Source organism: Psammomys obesus, unplaced genomic scaffold (assembly GCF_907164565.1).
Source record: "Psammomys obesus unplaced genomic scaffold, mPsaObe1.curated_primary_1811, whole genome shotgun sequence".
NCBI lineage: Eukaryota > Metazoa > Chordata > Mammalia > Rodentia > Muridae > Psammomys > Psammomys obesus.
In genome coordinates this window covers 20,355,715-20,376,079 of record NW_026596064.1, presented here as the reverse complement: position 1 = coordinate 20,376,079, position 20,365 = coordinate 20,355,715, and the positions used below count along the sequence as shown (strand labels likewise).

The 20,365-nt window shown below is 41.4% G+C and overlaps 1 protein-coding gene and 1 non-coding gene across 3 annotated transcripts in view; one reads left to right on the top strand and one right to left on the bottom strand.

Annotated features, from left to right (window-relative positions):
* Lsamp (limbic system associated membrane protein) overlaps positions 1 to 20,365 on the bottom strand; it is a 666,829-nt gene that overhangs the window by 50,487 nt on the left and 595,977 nt on the right. The window lies entirely within an intron of this gene.
* On the top strand, positions 3,026 to 3,136 carry LOC129689872 (U6 spliceosomal RNA). Its single transcript, XR_008722194.1, has one exon. It is a non-coding gene; the product is annotated as a U6 spliceosomal RNA (small nuclear RNA).

Here is a 20,365-nt window from a genome sequence, read left to right as displayed (position 1 = left end):
CACACACACACACACACACACACACACACACACACACACACACACACCACAAACACAAAGGAAGAATAATAGATCTAAATCTCTGAAAATAAACCCTGTGCTGATCCTTGTGGTGCTTTCTTTGTTTTCTCTTACTATCCAGGCTTTCAAGCCATGGATGTGCATGAGAATATGCAGCCAATGGTAGGTTTGACTGTGTCACCAAGTCTAAATGTAGGGAAGCTTGCACCCATGGAATTAGGGACAGGGAGGCTCCATTTTGGAACAACCTGCAAAATTTTGTGTTTTTTTTTCCCCCAAAAGAAAAACTAGATAGGAAGAAGTCTTTCAAACATCTCTCATGGAACCTAACTGATTAAATGAACGTTTTTTTTTTTTTGTTTTTGTTTTTTAAGTAGGGAGAGATATTAAGAGGGGAAAGAGAAGCTGGGCAATGAGGTTGGACAGCAGGAAGGACTTAGCTAGAGCTTAGAAAGAAAGGTCTGTGAACTTTAATTTTAATTAAATTCTATGTCCCTCACCTGCCCAAATTCTCAACTCCATTTTCCATTGGGTTAGCACAGGACAGCTGAGAAAGGTGTAGACACGGTCCTGCCCCCTTGATGGAATCTCAAATCTTGTCATGCTACACTAAATGGTACCAATTAGTGGCTCTGCTCAAATGCCACAAGCTGTTTCTTTCCGGAAAATCCCCTAATGGCCAAATCAACATAACATCCAACCAGCAAGAACATGAATTCATTGTCTTGATATGTCAACCAAGCCTGTTAACTAGACTCCCAGCAGAACACAGGACCCTTTGATAACACTCAATCACACCACTGTTGGGCACACTAGAAGCTTCTTGTACCTGTCAGCAGTCACAATGACTAGCTTTGAGACAACTAATCCAAACAAGGAATGGACAATAATAATACAAAATTATTTGGCTTGGACTTAGTGTTTACCGGATAACATGTGTTTGTACTGAACGTGCTGAGCAGTTGCTTTGAGATATATCTCAGGATATTATTTCCAAATGGTTAAATTCGGCCTATGCCTTTTTCTTCTCCATCTTCAAGCATGATTTTATACTCCAGATGTAGGATGTAGGATATGTAGAAAGTTTGAAGGGTCACTTCTTTGGGGATAAGAATAACAACAGATTATAGTAAGAAGTGTTAAAAATAACTACAAGAGTTGTAAGATTTTTTGACTTGCTCACTTCCACACCCACAAACCTTCTTCTTAAGTAAGTACAGAATTTTCAGGAGGAGAAAGAGTGGGTACAGGCTTGAGGATGGTTGAAATGCTGCATTCTTTTCAATTCCCACAACATATCTAGAAACGGGGGGGGGGCCGCGGGGGAGGAAGGGTCCCAGATCCCCTTCCTCATTTTATTTTCTTAAAAAAAAATAGCCTGTTGTGGGAAAAAGAAAGATGCTTTAGGTAGTATTTGCTCAGGCTTTACTGGTTTGGGAAGAAAATAAAGCCATGTTTACTGGCTTTGCGGTTTTCGATTTTTATATACCATTGCACATGTTAATTAATCTCATCCCTTCTCTCCCTCAACTAGCCAATAAAGTAGGACCCCAGTAGATAAACTTTCAGTCTCCTGTCTGTTGGAAGAACTTCCTCAATACTACCTGAGAAGGAAAGGGGGATTTTAAAACACATGAGGAGAGATCCTTTCTCCTTCACCCATAATAGCCTCCTCTATGATAGTGCAACCTCTATGTCCAGAATACAACACCTGGCTAGAGTCGAGTTAGAGTGGAGATGTTCTGACAGGATAAAGTACATAGTTTCCCTCAACCATCCAGCCTCATAATCATTTTCCATATTGAAAAAGACCTCTGTATGACCCTGGTTATTCTTCCTTTCTCCTTCTTCTGGATCCTCTAGTTGAAACTCAGGCATTTCTGGCCTTTTTTTTGTTATATTCTGCTTAAGCCCACAAGAGGGTTACCTTTAAGCCAGTATGTCTGCTACTTCACTTGAGAATTTCTCATTAGTTCAGAGTAATGGCTTAGGAAGAACAAGGTCTTCTGTTGCTAAGAATCCAATGTTTCAGGTTGTAAGCCTCTTGGGTTGTTTCATACTCATAGCATCCCCCATGAGCTTGCACGAGATTGGAAATATATTAGGAATTTGGTAAATGTTTACTCAGGTAGCTTGCTACAGGTTTACTATTTGGCCCTACCACAATTTGAAGGCCGAAACTTAATTTACAACGTAATGCAAATTGGAAATATAAAGCCTTGGAGAGATGATAAGAGCATGAGAATGGGCCTCTCAGAAGGACACAATAGAAAAATAGCTTTCTATGAACCAATAAATGAGTCCTCACCAGGCAATATATATGCAGACACTTTGATCTTGAACTTTCCAACCTCTAGAACTGTGAGAAATAAGTTCTGTTGTTCATAAGCCACCTATAGTTTTTCATTATAGCAGTCCTGATGGGCTAGGACACAGCTGAACAGAATTAAGCAACCCAAGCAGATACTAGAGGCAGTTACAACACCCCATATAGCTTAAGAGAATGGAGCCACGTATGGAAGCCATCATAAAAATCCATTCCTCTTTAATGATCCTAATAGAGTACTAGTTTGCTGGGGAAGATCGTATTCTGCTGTTAAAGGCTGGCCCCGGGGCATTGCTTGAGATATCCCAAGGATGTAAATGCTGCATGGAGTCATTGCTTCAGCCACCAGCTGAGCCTCTGCAGACACAGGTCTGACAAGATGCTTTTCCCTTTGTCTCAGCAACTGCAATTCTTCCTTTTAAACTATGCAATAAACCACAAGAATTGTGAACCAAAAAAATGCTCAAGTGCACTTATATATTCCTGTGCTTTTTCTCTTCTTCTTTTTCTTCTTCATATTATTATTGTTTATAATTTATTCGCTTTGTATTACAGTTATAGCCCCCTCCCTCATCTTTTCTGGGTCCCACCTTCCCTCACTCTAGCTCCTCTATCCCTCTTCCCTAGCCCACTGATGGGGGAGTCCTCCTCCCCTATTGTCTGACCCAAGCCTATCAGGTTCTATCAGGAATCTGCAGCACATACACTGAAATTGGAATGATACAGAGACGATTAGCATGGTCCCTCAGCAAGGATGACACACAAATTCGTGCTTTTTCTCTTAGTCAATGTGTATCTTCCCATGAAGGCATGGGCTTTCTCAGTTACGCTGTGTAGCTGCTGTGCACTCAAGGATTCCATTACCATATCTTGTCCTTTCAAAACTTCTTAAGACAGAAAGTGACCCATAGCCTGATATTTAAGTTGTCTGGAGAACTTGCCCAACGACTACAATTTAGATCTCTCTCTAATTCCAATCTGTTTGTTATTTTGCTTAAAATGCAAATTTTAGTATTTTTGTACTTTAAACATCTTAACCACTTTGCTCACTCTGGTGAGTGTTATATTTATTCTGCTGTCTGCTGTTTAGTTTAAATTACCCTTTGCTTAGTGTAATTCTGTGTCTTCTGGCAATAATTCAGCTAAAGACCAAATCACTTTTTGTCTTCTTCAGTGTTCGTACCTTTCACACTCTTGCACCCAATTATTATGCTCCCCTTTAGTCTCTGTTTATTCAAGTTTATTCAAGTCTCTGTTTATCCATTCCTTTAATATGTCTTCATGAGTCAGAAAGAGGAACCCAGAGCTATGGCAAGAGGGAACCATTCTCTTTGGCATTTTCCAGTGTAGAGGCAATGCAGCTAGAAATAGCACATATTAGAGGGTACCAGGTGTTGTGCTTAGGACAATATCTGCTTTGGTGAAATTGAGTTTACAAAGTCAACTAGTCCTTGTAAGCAAACAGTCATTTGCAACTAAGTACACTTCTATGAAGCTTCTTACCCTCTTTCCTTCTTTCTTCACCCACTTCCTTTCTTCCTCCCTTTCTTCCTCTCATATGTGCGTGCACACGCACATACACATACACACACTGAGACACTGAGACACAGGCACACACACACTACTATGGAAATTCACTAGCCCTCTAATATTTACTCAGTAAACACAGTAGGCTATTTTTAATTATTTTCCCTAGGAAAAGACAACTTCTCTTCTGTTTGACATAAAACAATATATCTTAAAGGCCTTCTACCTTATTACTCATTATGAGATGTGTAATTCTTTTGCACTATTTGAAATTCAACAAGTACAACAGCTCATGAAACTTGATAATTCTGAGTGTTTGTGGACTTAATTCAGAGGACTCTTGTCTGTTTAGAAATATACAAATCATTTATTTCTGAGCTCCATGACAAGTCTTAAAGCAACTTAGCAGGTCTATCTTTCCTTAAGGAAAAAATGTGTTTGAAATGACATTCCCTTTAATCACCTAAATTTGAATATTTACGTATAAGTGGTTGTAAACACATTAGCTATAAACCCAACACATACAGAGTTTAATGAAAAGCAAAGAACTGAAATTTATTTTGTAGGGTATGTGTGTATTTTATGAGTCTTGTGTTTGGCGAGGAGAACAAAGACAGCAGTGGCTGGCTATGAACTTACACGCAAGAGGAAAAGTATCACAAATCAGTGATGCCATTTGAAGTTTCCTGGGTGAACTTCAAATGCCATAAGAAGCATCCATCCAAGTATCTGTTCTTACAGTTCCTTTTGTGTTTTCCCTTATCTTATTTTTAATTCCCGAGGATACGCTTGCTTATGCATTCCCATTTTGGCTCTTTCTCTACATTTCTACACAGCACACTCCACCCAAAAATGTTAAGAAAAGGAAGAGTGAAAGGACACATAAATTGACAGGATGCCTGCATCGGGTTTTGCTTCTATCTCTAGCGTGTGTGTTTCTCTCTGGGCCCTTTCAAGTTTTTGTTCCTCAACTTCATATTCCACCTGAGAGACCCTTTGGTACTTGACAATGTTGCTACGCTAATGTGGAGACCACTTCCCATCCACACTTCTCTACTTGGAGAGGGGGTGCTGAGTGACTGAAGGAAGCAGCAATCAGGAGGGAATAAGGAACAGGGTGATGGGTTGAAGGCAATGAAGGGAAACCAGCAACCACGTGGACTGGATATTTTAGAGATGATTCGGATTCTGAGGAAGTGTTAGACAAACAGAAGGAAGAAGGGAGAGGGCTCTCTGAAGAAGTGTTTGCCGATTAAGATGTTTGGATTGTGTGGACAGGAAGGAGTGGGTTACTCTGAGAGAGCAATGTTCCTTATTTGAATAGCAAAGAGCAGGGTGTGGAGCATGTAAAATGGCTTCATGCCTTCTGCAGCCCCCTGGAAGGACAAAGCCAGGGGAGAGTCACAACTGGCTTTGCCTCAGCTGAATGAGCTTGGGCCAAATAAGAACACTCCAGCATTGTTTTCTCTGGCACCCAAAGAGATCAAATTCATTCCTAAGTGCATCTTTGCTTTCACACACAATATCAGCTAGCTGACATTGTTTAAGCTCAGCGTCCCAGCTGGGCCCGCCATCCACACATCCTTTCCAGCCTCTGGTCTTGAAATTTTTTTTTACCTCGTGCACACTAGTATACTGACATTGGTGCTTGCTATTAGAATAAAATCAAGACCATCTATATTTAGCTCTCTATAGGATATTTGAAAATTGCTGTGGTAATACTGTATACTCCACATTGTGCTTTATACAATGCAGGATATTGCCTGATGGACCTGCCAGGGCCCAGCCAAATGTTGGACCTTACTGAAAGTTCATGAAATAGTACAGATTTGAGGCATGAGTTTAAGGCAGGGAGGTCCAGAAGACCTTACACAAAGGCTGCAGAGCTGGCATATGAGAACACTCTGTTAGCAAAGAGGAGAACCTCAAGCTGAGGCTGGAACTGAGATGCAATGGTCCAGATGCAGAGGCATTCTAGAGAGTCTGAGGGTGGCCTGGAATTATAACACTGAAAAGCAGGCCCCTAGATGGAGATTTAAGATGCTAGTGAGGGATGAGGATCTATGGCCGTCGTAGAGCACTTGTCTGGCATTCTTAAAGTCCTGGATTCAGTCTCCAGCACAGCCACAAAGAAAAAAGGAAATACTGATATTCTGAGACTGGAGAGATGGTCCAGTAGCTTAGGGCACTTGTTGCTTTTTCAGAGGACCTGAGTTCAGTTACTAGCATCCGTGCTGGACACGTCACAACCACTTGTAATTCCAGCTTCGGGTAATCCAATACCCTTCACATGCCTTCGGGGGCATCTATGTGTAAATACAAGCATACCCACAGACCCACACATGTCAAAATCAAACAAATTTTAAAACAAAGATGCTACTGAGACATAAGCATGCATGAAGCTGTATGTGGAACTACATATGACAGACAGGGAAAGTGCAAGAAAGCCAGAGCTATCACCCCAAGGCCCATGTTATGTGACAAGAGCTCTGTCCTTGTGCAGTGGGCACTGAAGAACTGCCACCCCTTTTTCTGCTCAGCTCCTCTTCCTCCTCTGGAAGTGTATTCTTTCCTAAAAAGCCCCCCCGCTCCCCATATTACATGCTACTCTTCATTTTTCACTGTCCAATTTTTATTTTGGACTTCACTAAAGGAATTCATTAGACCCAGATATCAGAACGGTTATTGAATGAAATGCTGCTTAATACTTGCTTAAGAATGTGCTAATATATTGAGCTATAATGATCAATATATTATATATATTGGTCAAGATGTATCATATCAAGTCATGGTGTCTTTAGCATTACTTTAAGATCTAGAACACAGGCTTAGAGTGGTGTAGGAAGTTGCCTAAGTTCATAATGCAAGAGAGAGCTGATGTTTCATACAGATCTGTGAGGTTCTGAAGCTCATGATCAAAATTAAGCATAGCTATTCTTTATTTTGTCGTTTTATATTGCTGAGGAAAGCTAGAGTTTGCTTGGTTCATAGCTTTCTGAATCTGGTGAATTTTCTCCTCCAGCGCATAAAATAAGAGGGTGAGTACAGGGACTAGGGAGTCTGCAAAGCAATGGAATTTTGTTACATATGCTCAGCCTTCATCTGTACACTTCAGTTAACCTCTTTACTGGGAGAATCAAACAAAGCAATAACTGTGAAAAATGGCATTTGAAAATTTGGCCTTGCTCATCTATTTTTAGAAGTTCCTCCATTAGTATTACAAACCACTGGCACATGAAAATGCCAACACCAACCAAGCAAAGGAGCCATGGAAGCCTCAAGCAATGAGCTTACCACGGGCAAGAAGGAGATTCCAGGGGAAATGAGCTTTCTGGAAGTCAACAGACAAAGGCATGAGAGTCAGCAGGCAAACTAGAAAGAAAATGGCCTGAAATGCAGATCCTCAGGTAAGAGAAAGAAGGGCCTAGATGAGAGGACACTCACACTCACAGGTGTGAAGGACAGTACGGATTCTGATTTGCTTAATTTGAACATCCACCTGATAATTTAATCCTTCTGCACCTACTGGGTCTCTTCTTTCTTCCCTGATCTCTTCTTCCTTCCCCTTCTTCTTCCTTCCTTTCTTTTTTCATTCACCTTCTTTCCTTCCTCCTTTTTCCTTCTATCCCTCTTTCTTCATTCCATTCCCCTCTTTTTCCTTCCTTTTTTCTTTTCCTTCCTTCCTTCCTTCCTTCCTTCCTTCCTTCCTTCCTTCCTTCCTTCCTTCCTTCCTTCCTTCCTCTTTCCTTTCTTTTTTTTTTTTATCCCAGAGAATCAGGGTTTATGAGTATAGAATCTCAAAACCTCATGAAAACTCCATTTATCTGAAAAGCTTTGCATCTCAACATCATTTTTTTTTGGTTTTTTTGTGCATGTGTAGGTGTGTTTGGGTATACATGTTTGTGCACACTTGCATACTTGTTCTTGTGGAGGTCCGAGGTTGACATCAGGTACCCTTAGGCAGGGTCTTTAATTTGAACCCAGAACTGGCTTATTTGTATAGTCGAGCCATCCCAATGATGCTCTGCCCACCCTCTGAGTGCTAGGATTTCAGGCTAGCCACCAGCCCGCCTCACATTTAAGTGGGTGCTGGAGATCTGAACTTTAGCTGTCATACTTGCAGTCAACCTCCACAGCTCCCTAACTCCATTTATTTTTGCTGTTAGTTTCTTGGCACCCTGTCTATGATGTATATGAAAGTGAAGGACTGTTTCTTCAAAGACATCAAAAAAAAAAGTCAGCATAATCATTATTGCGTTCATAGTGGCTGCTGATTGCAGTACCGTGGTGAGAATAATGCTAAAGTAGAATTTAGGCCCAAAGAGAGAATTTGGAAATATCACTTATGTGGGCATATATATCTGAACATTTGGGACACATGCTTCAACCTTAATCTCCTGAAGTATTTACTGTAGCCTGCTTGGGTTTTTTCAAATGTGAGGAAATGTATTCTAACTACTTTTTGTTTGTTGGAAGCCAATAACTTCTTGAGCACTAACACAGTTGGCATCACATGGGAAATAAAGCCAGGATGCTTATGGTGTATTGGGAAGCTCAATATCATTGATATGGTTGGTATTGGTAGGCTTTGGCTCTTCTTGAGACATCTTGTGGAGTATCGTCCATGGGTGCTTGAAAATCTCAGGTTGCTGTGAGATTTTGGGTGAACATGGATTTAAATTCTTAGTCTCTAAACCACCGCCACTGACACCAGTGGAAAAGGGGCTGCTTGGCGTCTGTCTGATGGAGTCTCTCTGTGGTTTTATGTGGTTTGAGTAAACCCCACAGGGACCTGTGTGCTGAAAACTTGGTCTTCAGTGTGCAGACATTAGGTGGTGGAACCCATAAGAGATGTGGTCTAATAGGAGATAACTGGGTCATTGAAACACTGTCCGTGGAAGAAATTCCTTCTAGGATCCTGGATAGTTTGTAAGGTGTATTGTTATCAGAGAGCGAGCATGGCTCCCTCATCTCTTATCATGTAATCATCTCCCTTTTGTACATGTTTTCCCATCATGCTATATACTATAGCCTGATCTGATCAAGAGGCTTTGCAAGAGGCATTGAAGTGTTGTTTGGATTTTGTTCTCCAAAACAGTGGAAAACATGACTGGTCAAATATATAATAAAGCAATTTCACTCTCCTACTTTAGCTTCATCACCCAGAATGCAGGACAGAAGAAGCAAATAGTTAAAGCTGACGAAAAAGGAAAAAAAAATACTGTAGAAGAATCCTTTGGGGATAAAATAGAAGTAAGAATTCCTGCAGATCCTCATTGTTTGCAAGATTATTTGGTAATAGGGAGGGTGAGGCGAAGATTTGAATTGCTGGACAGAGGCAGCAAAGACCAGGATCTTTTACCATTGTCATCAAAACGGCAGGGGTAATACTCGACCTGTTATTAGCGATTCTGCCACGGCTGAGGATTAAATATCAAGAGAGATGAGAGCAGCAGTTGCTGTTTTCAAGAGTCACATAAATCAATTGGCATTTTGTAAGTGAGTGTGTTAAGCCCAGCAGGGCAGCTGCACTGTGGAAGCTCAGCTAGGTGGAGTCCTGCAGCTGCCCAAGAAGCTTTTGGAATGTAATTAGAGCAAAGCAAAACATGGCCGACATCTCTGGCCCTTCCATTTTTTTTTCTTTGCAGGTCTGGATGCTGAAATGCCTCATTTGGGTTCACCCCTAAATCCCATGTCCTTCTCTGGGACAGATTCATTGCTGAATGAGGTGTTCCATCCAGTTTAGAGAACTGTTGTTGCTTAACATCAATATGTAAGTGATGAAAAGTGGAAATGAAGGTGTGGAGGAGAGCAGGAAGGAAAATGGCTAAGCATGCACTAAAGCGATGTCGTTGTGGTGTTTCCAGTGAACATAAAGAGGACAGCCTTCGGTAGCACTTAGGGGTCACTGTAACAATAAAGAGGGGTCTGGCACTTGCTGTCTTCATTTTATAGCAAAATGTATAAGCTGGGTCTTGTAGCTGGCAATATACATTTTGGGTTGCAGGCATCTGCTTACTGGCACCCTTCAATCTCTAGCTGGGATTTTCAGCCTTTCTGTGGAGCAGATGGATGGATCACAGTCGGGGAGGGACCTCACTGAGGCTCATGATTACACCTCTAGGCCAAGTGGGAGCAAAGAGAAGAGCTCCTGCCCGCTCTTAAAAGCAGTTGATCACCCGGGCTGGGCCAAGGCACTAAGGAAGGCTATGAGGCCATTGGTCTGAAGCCTAATAGGAAAACAGCAGCCATTTGTCTCCACTGCTATTTATGTTTCAAGTTCTGGACAGGCTGTCAGAGCAAGTGAGGGTCGCTAAATTTACTGCCTTTCAGATTACTGCTTACAGTCTCATACTTGACAAGTCACTTCATTTAAAAAGCAGAGCGAGAGGATATTTCTTCTCCCTCCTTTTAAATAAAAACAAAGGGAGAGAAAAAAAGGCCATCGGAGGTTTCGATGGTTGAAATGAAGAAAGTGCACAAGATGTTCTCAGCCTGATGCATGGAGATTGCAAGAAGGAGGCTGCCCTTACAAGCTTCTCTCTAATTAAATTGGAAGGGACGAAGGAGCCACATTGTCAGTCCTTCTCCTCTATGGACCTGCTGATGCAGGGGATTGAGTGAGAGTCCATTGAATTTCGTACTTAAAGGCCGTCATAGACAATGTACTACAAACCAGGAACAAACTATACCTACCGTTTTGATATTCCACTCTACCTATAATTTGCCTTCTGGGGCCTTTAAATTCTGGGGAACATAACTATAAGCAGGAAGAAGAAATGAGCTACCTAGTGAATAAAGGAGATGGCTAGAGATGGGCTACCTTGGAATGTTAAATAAGATTAACGGTCCAGAATAGAAGTCTTCAGAATAAGAAAAGCCTAAATAGTCAACCACAGATTTTAATGTTGTTTGTGGATGGAATATCAGCACAGATTCCTAGCATGGACAGTCGCCAACAAATGTCTGCTTCTACCGTGCACCTGCCAATAATTCAATCAGGAAGTATAGAAAAAAGAGAAGGAATGAAAGAGATGTCATCCCCAGCTCTCATGGAACTTGCGTTTTCATCTGGGTACACGAAATCAAAGCGCTCAAGGAGACCCTGGCCTTCTTTCACACAGAATGAAGGGAAATGACTGCTGGTGTGGTTGCTCACGTCTGTCATCTCACCACCCCGGCGTCTGAGGCAGGAGGACCATGCCAGGTTTGTTTGAGGCCGGCTGTGCACAGTGAGCAGGATGCTTTGGGTTAAAGAGTGAGACCTGAAGTAAGGCATGAAATGCAAAAGTTTCTCCGTAGCATAAAACTGTCACCATGAAGTGTACAAGTGACTGCTGAAAAACAAATTTGTGGCATATATGACCTAACAGGATCACACTAATACAGAGGTGAAATTTCCACACCAGAAGGGTGGTCACGCATTTTGGGGAAGAGTTTGGCTATATCTACTCCAGCTGCCCACAGGCATATGAAACAGTGTGTCCGCAGCTAGGCAGTGAAGCACAGAGAAGCAGACACACCTATGTCGCGCAGGCAATTCATCTGGGCTGCTCTTGGGGGCCTTTTAGGGTCCTGAAGATGTCCTATGTCGCCATCTGCATCCTATGATATCACCTGGGCCAGGTGCTTCAGGTATAACTGGTCTGCCTCTCCCACCTGCTCTCTCTCTGCTATCCTCTCTTCTCTTGCACTCTTTCTGCCTCTGCTTCTCTCCTGCCCCCACCTTCTCTCTTTCTCTCTCTGTCTCTCTTTCCCTCTCTCTCTCTCTCTCTCTACTTCCATCCAGTAAATCTCTTTCATATCAGATCTGTTGTTTGTGGCATTTTAAAATATATTCTAACACTGGCTGTGTTGGCTTCAAAGAGGTCACACCAAGACCCCTTATACTGAGCCACACTGCGCGCAGCAGACTTGTCTTCTGTTCCATCCATCACTAACTGCCACTCAACCATACATGCCTGAGACCCGCACTTTCAACCTACAATCCCTCTAACCTGCTTCACCTTTCACGATTGCTTGCTTTGCGTGAGGCTACCCGGTCTCAGCGCACCCCCGCCCCCCCAGATGATTTTAAAATTGCCCTCCACTGTGGCCTCAGGAGGCTTTAAATCATGTGGCCACCTCAGGCTCCTCGGAGTCGGTTTTAAAATTTCCTATCGCATGCCCACTGCATGCACGCAAGCCCGGGAACAAAGGAGAAGGAGGAGGGTTTTTAAATTTCGCAGACGTAAGCTCAGTCCTGCCAGGAAAGGACGGTTTCAAATTGCTGCTGGGCAGGAAGCGCCATGCCTCCAGCAAGTGCTTCTCTGGTCCCGCCATGCCGCTGTAGCTGTGCACAGCACAAGGCCAAACTCTACTTTGATTTTAGGATAAAGAGGGTTGGAGCCATGGCTTCACTGCCATCTCCACCAAGGGCAATCACATAGCCTCACTGCAATCTTAACTAAGGGCAATCAAGGGCAGTCACCTGATTGCCAGCCATCTTGGTTATTAAAAAAAAAAAAAAAAAGCCATGATTTTGCCACTGCTAGTTGTTTTCTGTCCCACTGCTTTTGGAGCTGCAAAACTGCAGTCTCTTATAGGCCCTGAAAGAACCCTGCGCCCCTTCCCACCTCCACTCTAAAGCTGCCTGTCTCTATCCTTTCCCCAAGGATGATAGTCCCTCTGTGAGAACTCGGCCTTTCTGCTGCAAAAGCCCTGGTACAAGGCACCAAGTTTTTAGGGGTTAGCCTGGCTAAGCCCCTGACCTGCCTTGCTATTTGGTTGACGAACCAGTAGCTGCCCAGTCCATTTTTGCTCTTCCCCTTCCCATTCGCAGGAAAGGCTTCTTCATATTCTCTCCCCTTCGGGAAACCTCTGGCTTCTACACCTATATTCGCCCTCCTAGTCAAATGTCTGAGATGATCCAGTAACACTAAGAGCGATCAATGAAATAAAAAGCAATTCCCTATTTCTATTTTCTCAAACTCCTGTATGCTTCTCTCTGCCTGCTATCCCACAAAATAAAAATACTCTCTCACTTACTTTCCTGCTCACAAAACAAAACAAAACAAAACAAAACAGAAACTTTAAGATTAAACTGTAAACCTTAGGGTGACTACACGGTATGAAACAACAATTTTAAAACTTTTTAATCATAATTAACTCTCTATTTTATCTCCTTTTAGACTAAGAAAACAACAAGTCTCATTTGAAATTGGTATGGATTTTTATATAAATTCAAAGTTATATTTTTACAACACATTGTATATACACTTCAACCCTGGTTTAAAATAATTTTTATATGATGCTAAAATTTCAAGGTTACAAAGGTCTAATCAAATTAACAAGCTAATTTAACATATATATCTAACTGTCTATGTCTTTACCAGTTCCTAAATGAATAAATGCTGTTTCTCCTCCCACCAGTTGTCCATGATCCGGATTCACTACTAGGGTTTCTGGCTGATAGACTGTTTCATGTTGTTCTACTGAATTGCTGATTCTAAAACTTGTAACTCAGGGTAACTATGTAAAATTTTTGCTTAGATACTTTTAAACTACATAATATAATCCTAAGAATACTCTAAATTAAGATGTATTAATTTTAGATACATTCATTTGTTTACAGTGTTAAGGCTTGGTCATTCCTTCACTCTCAAAAAGCTTAAAATATACTTTATTTTGTTTTCTAAATATGGTAATATTATTAATCTATTTTTATAAGCAATGGACTTATATAAACTAAATCATATAGGAAACTGTTATACACTCTCTTTATGGACAATGCCTATGACTTTTTTTTCAAGAAAGGATTTCTTTGTGTAGCCTTGGTTGTCCTGAATTTGCTTTGTAGACCATGCTGGTCTTGAACTCAAAGTCATCCACCTACTTCTGCCTCCCGAGTGCTGGGATTAAAGGTGTGCACCACCACCCCTGGCTGTGCTTATGACTTTGAAGGCTCCAATTTAACTGGGATAGAAACTAAAATCCTAGGCTTTAATTGATTAACAAATGAAAGTTAGTTAATAGTCAGTCATCTTGTAAATAATCAAGTCCTTTTAATGTGTCCATAAATATAAATATAGTCCTACAGATGCAGACATGGTCTCACTGCCATCTTAACTAAACAGCTGAAGATAGTCCCTGAACCCCCATACAGGAGTTGGTAAAAATGATTTTTAAAGCCTGAGAGGAGCTTCCTGACAGGGTCAGCTACACTGCAAAACTATGCTCCAGGCCTTGCTTGCTGCCCTGAGGCTGTTGGAATTCCCACAGAGGAAACAAAAGGTCTGTGATGCCCATCCTGCAGGGGTCCAACCTAAGTCAGCTCTGCCAGGGACCTGTTAATGCAGCCAAAAATGGTACTGGTTCCACAGCCGAGTCACCAAGCCATGCCCTGCCTGCTGGCAGACTGGACTAGGGAGGTCAAAGTGCTCCCAGACAGTTTTAAGGTTGGTAAATGCAAGTTAAGAGTGTTTGAAAACCTACGAAGATGTTTCAAGGTTGGTAAATGCAAGCTATATGAAGGAAAGCTTAGTGGTTAAGAAGTCCTTCATATTTCTTTCTCTTGCTGATCTAGTGTTGTATTAAATGTACAGAGCTCTGACATTTATCACTAGAACTCTGATTTACTAATCTAACTCTGATAAAAAAAATTCAGCTATACATCCACTATCATGGTTCCAAGCCCAAGATTAAAAAAAAAAACCTTTGGTTTGTCTTTTAGGTAAAGACCTAAAAATTGTTTCTTATTGTGCTAGACTTATATACATCCAGTCTTCTGGATAGAGTGAAGAAGCTGTTCTTCTATAATGTGTAATCATATTGAAAGTTAAGATCAAGTAAGCTTTTGCTCCTTCTACTTCACAGAAGGCTTCTGCCTTTTCAGAGCTCACAATAAAGAGTGTTTATGCTGTTAACACAAAGGTGTATGTTTACTCCCTTTTTTACAATGTATATTTCACTTCAAGTTTACAATGGTGATCTAATATGTCTAAAGTTTATCTCCTTTGCAAACCTAAAAGGATCCCTGTAAACTATCGGAAATCTGCCTAATTCACCTCACAAGTCAAATGGAATCCAGGTAAGTACTGCCAATCAACAGCTTAAGTTTCTCACCTATTGACTATCTCAGTGTGGGATTCCTTCACTTTTTTCTGGTTTGGGGACTCTTCTTTCCTGGCTACCTGATTGCTACATTCTTGCATCCAACACCAGCAAATTGGTGAGTCTTCCCTTCTGGTTGGCATAAATGCTTCCTATTGTTCGTTCTTACCAACTTATGTCCAAAACCATTCATCTAGGACCTTTTTTCCTTTGCGTTAGATTTCTACCAAGTATGGTTCCTCTCTTTCTCTCCTCTCTCTCTCTCTCTCTCTTTCAGCTACAAAATCCTAGCACTAGGTAACTGTGTTTGCTATGGGCAACTGTGCCCTTGGTCTCTGACCAGTGCTGATGAGCAGCTGGATTAGATTGTACCAATCTACTGAGTCAAACCATGCTCTTGGGATGCCTTGACATCTCACTGACTGCTATTTGCCTAATGGGAATAGTCCATTCACCTGTACTTTTAAACGTACATAGTTCTGCAACCAAACTTGGCTTCAATTTCCCTTAGATGACAGATCCAAAACAAAACATTTTTAATTACTGCCAGTGATTGGGTAAATAGAAGTTCCCATGTTCTAGTTTTTTTCTCTTTTTTGCTCCAAAACCTTTCCTCTCTGCATGCTCTCTGAAAACGTTTCAAATGTACACCTAACAGGAATTTTCTCCTTAACATACTTAACTTTGTCTTCTGCCCATATATATGCTCCAGTATCCTGTCAAGTCCAGGTGCTTCCTACATCCTGGAGAGTGCCAAAACAACCACCTACAGATGCTCCCGTCTCAGTCTAACCTTGAAGACTGCATCAAGCTGGACCTGCACTTTTTCTCCCAGCTGCAGATGTTCTCAGATCCTACACAACAAATACCACAGCCTGCTCTTCCTAGATTTGGTCAACGTTTCAGTTTTTTGGCCTCCCTATCACTGCCCCAGTGTCATCAGGAAGTAGCCAGAAAAGATTCTTTGCCCTTTATCCACTTATTATCAACAAAAGGCCTTTCAGGGTCTTGAAAATGTCAGATGTCACCACCTGCGTCCTATGATATCACCAGGGCCCAGTGCTTCAGATATAACTGGTCTGCCACTCCCACTAACTTTCTCTGCTCTCTTTTCTTCTCTTGAACTCTTTGTGTTTCTGTTTCTCTCCTGGGGACCTCCCCACCATGTCTCTCTCTCTTCCTCTCTCTCTCTCCTCCTTCCAATAAATCTCTTTCATATCAGATCTGTTATATGTGGCATTTTTTATTTAATTAAATTTTTATTTTTTTATATTAATTACAGTTTATTCACTTTGTATCGTATGTGGCATTTTAAAATACATCCTAACACCAAGTCTTAGGAGTGGACACGGTGCTTTACATCTATACAATGGGACAACATACAGCAAGAATGACGGCTGCAAAAGCAGCAGGAAATAAAATAAAAAAGAAATAAAATAGTATGCAGTCTTAAAACTAGTATATGAAAAATGTACATGGGGAAATTAATCTCTGTTTTTTTTCTAGGCATGTACTTGGCAAAGTCATAAAGCAGAAAAAGGAAAGGATCACTTACCAAGTATTTATCATTGTCATGCCTTGTCTTTATTTAGTGCTTTGTATGTGTTCTTGTTTGTGTAGATCAATTTATATGTAATTTAATTCATGTAATATGAAATACTTTGCTATCTAGTTATGATAACTACATGTTTGTTATAGAATATTACATATAACACATTATTTATACTTAAAATTGTGTGCATACAGAAACAGATATATTTATGATTTTTTACATACTTGTTTATGTGTGAAGGACGGCTAAGCAATGCTGTTAACAGTCTTATTTCTGGGCTATGAACTGTTTGTTATAGAAGCCTGTGGCAGGCTTTTTATGGTTGTGGCCCCTTTTCTTATGTTACCTTATGCTGTTTATATTTTCAGCATAGATCATGCATTCCTCTTATAATAAAGAACTTTAAAAGCTGGAATTGGGCCAATTATTGGTTGGACTTTCCCTCAGTCTTTGTTCCCTCATTATCCCTGCACTTCTTGTAGGCAGGGTGATTTTTGGATCACAGGTTTTGTCAGTGGGTTGATGTTCCCCTCCTTCCACTAGTCCTGCCTGGCTAGGAGGTGGTCACTTCAGTCTTCTTGTTCTGTGCCCCTCCTCATCCCCCTTAGGAGTCTCAGCTAGCGTCACATCTCCCAGGAGCCTACCCTTTTGCAGGCCTTCAGCTTGACAAAAAGATGTCCCTTCTCAGTTTCCCTTCTTGTTCCCAGCCCTCTAGCCTCCCACCCTGATTCTCCCCACATCTGATCCCCCGCAGGTGACCTCAGACCCACCACACATTAGGGGAGTCAGCCCCTGACACTAATAATGATACTCTGCTATGCTTTCAGACAGGAGTGTAACTTGACTGTTGTCTGGGAGGCTCCAGCCAGCAGGGGAAGACAGATGCTGGGACTTGCAGACAAGCATGGGGTGGAGCTCCGGATGTCCTGTGAAAGTCTTGGGGAAAAAAATGGAAAGACCTGGAGGGGACAGGAACCTCACAAGAAGACCAATAGAAACAACTAACTCAGTCCCATGGGAGCTCTCAGAGACTGAGGCATCAACTAAGGAGCATGCATGATCTGGACCTAGGCTCCCTGCACATATATAGCCAATGGGCGGCTTGGCCTTCATAGGGGGTGCCTGGTGAGGGGAGAGGGGGTGTTTTCAATATGAACTTTATTGCCTGCTTCTGGGTCACTTCCCCTGGCAGGGCTGCCTTGCCTGGTCTCAGGGGATGAAAATACGCTCAGTCCTCATGTGGCTTGAGGCACCGGGGAAGGTTGATACCGGGAGAGGGAGGGCTCTTCTTTCCTGGGGGGAAAGGGAGAGGGGAAGAGGAAAAGAGGGAAGGGGGGACTGGGAGGAGAGGATGGAGTGGGCACCCTTGGGATGTAAAGTAAATTAAAAAAAAATAAAAATAAATTTTAAAAAAGCTGGAATCGGATATAAAATTTCAGTATAGGAAAAGCCTTATTTGCCCTTGTGGCTGTATCCCAAGGGTAAGTTTCTAAAACAACCAAACAGCAAACAAAACAAAACAAAACAAAACTTCTGAGATGTTTCTATTTTTGGAATAAAGAAAGACAAATTATTGGCAAATAAGACAGCAATCCTAATGGGAGAAAAATAGTAGAAACAAACCATTATTGTACGAAGAAAGACTGATTTCCGAGTTAGGTTTCCGTGTGTGCTCTGTACATGCGCGCTGTCTCTCTAACCTGCCTCACTCAGTGTCCAGCCGTAGATACAAAGGAACCACAGCTGCCCATTCACCCAGCTCCAAGCGGTGAGCTGAGCTTGGCTGGTTGTTAGAACTTCTTTCTCTACACTGAGGGGGCCTGGCAGTTCTTGTACACACACCCACATGACTTCCCTACCTCTTCCTCAGTCCTCACCAGATAGCATCATTTTTGCAATGTTCTTGTTACAGTTCCATAGATTTCACTTGTTTCCCCGGCAAGGGCTAAACCACAAACCTTGCTCATCTTTTTTTTTTTTTTTTGGTCGGGGTCACTGTCACCTTTCCCTATGGCTTGAACTCTTGGACTCTGCGTATTGTATTTTTTATAAACAATGAGTAGCTAGCTGCTATGATTCCCCTTTCAATCAAAATATTTGGAGGAAGATCCAACCTGAGTTTTCTTTGTGATCCAAATGACGAATAAGTCTTACAGGAAGTGGACAGAAGTGTGAGCAGGATGTATATATATAATTCACTCTTGTCCAAGTTCATTTTTTCTTTTACTTTCTCTCAACCCCAGAAAACTCAGTTTATTATCCTCTGACCCATTAGGAACTTCCGAACTTCTCTGATGGCTCAGCACCCTCCCCCTTCAGCATGTAATGCCGATAGGCACAAATTACAAAGAGTCTATTTGGAGACCTTTCACAGATGCCTAGAACAGTCGATAACTAATACCTGTCATGGAAAAAAATTTGGGCTCAGGGTTTCTTCCTTGTTATATATCACTGCAACCAAGCATTTAAGTACACTCAAACATTTATTTATATCAGAAGAAAAGGCTGCTGTGTGACATCTCAGCCCTGTGCTAAAGCCACTTCTTCTCAATCTGGGGAGCTGTCAGGCTGCTTGGAAGTTTGCAGCCTCCTGTAGTATGTCTTTCCTATCATGGAGGACCACACTGCAGCCACATAGATCCAGATATTCTGCTGATAATGGACTTCACCTAGAACTGGTCAGATGCTTGTTTAGGACAGTTGATAATTGCAAAGCATGTATCCTCGAATACCACTGTCCATTTATTTAAGAGTCTCTGGATTCTATCCAAAGATCACGTGTTCAGAATTCAAGCCATTTGGACTATAATTATTTCAGCACTTCCTAGAAATGGCTTCACTGAAGTGAGACCACAGCTTCTCTATAAAGACGATGAAAAACATTACCCTTTTGAATGCATTTTTCTATGAATTTCATAAACTTCACTCCAATATCTTTTTAGTGCCTTATTTAGTAGCTGATATTAAAAAGACTCTATGCACCAGATGGTTCCAGAAAGAAATAAAATGGCTCTTCAAATGATTCTTTAAACTATGACTAATTTCTTAAAATTAAAATAGCTATTTTAATTTTTTTTCCTTTTGCTTTCACTTCAGAGAAATTATGTGAGTATATTGCCCAGATTACAAGTATGTTATTAGAGAATCTCAGGTTCCTGTCAGCATGTTTTCCAGTGTTTCCCAAAGTGTTCCGTGAACCACCTACATAGAAATCACATCTGTAGCTGCTTCTACATGGAGATCCCCCAGACCTTCAAAGATGTGCTCAGAGTCTCTGGGTTGGGTCCAGAATCCATCTAGATAAGGTTCAGGTACCATCTGTTTGACCTTAGTATCTGACATCTAGACTAACATCTGGGCTTTTGTCCCCTCCTCAGAGTCTGATTGGCCTGGGATCAGGAATCAATCTGCTTTTCAGAATTTTCAGGAGAAAAAATAATTTATCAATCTCATTTTTTAAAATTGAATTCAATTCCCTTTCCTGAACTAACAATTCAGTCTCCATTTTTTGTATCTCACAGACTTTGGCCACATGTTAGTTCATTTATCTTTAAAATTATTTTTGTTCTTTTTTGACAAAGAAATTAAAGTTCAGGAAAGAAGGAATTTTCTGGCTGTCACACAGATAGAGGTCTTTTAATCTACTGTACAATGTTGTCAACATCTTAGTTCCAGTTTTGTAATTGATCTTCATCTTGCTTTTCTGATATAGGCTTCAGGATCTTCGCAAAGACCAGTGCTGTGTCCTATCCTGTCTGGAACTCAAACACATTTGGCTCTGAACACTTGACAGCCATCTGCCCTTTCCTTTCCTTTCCTTTCCTTTCCTTTCCTTTCCTTTCCTTTCC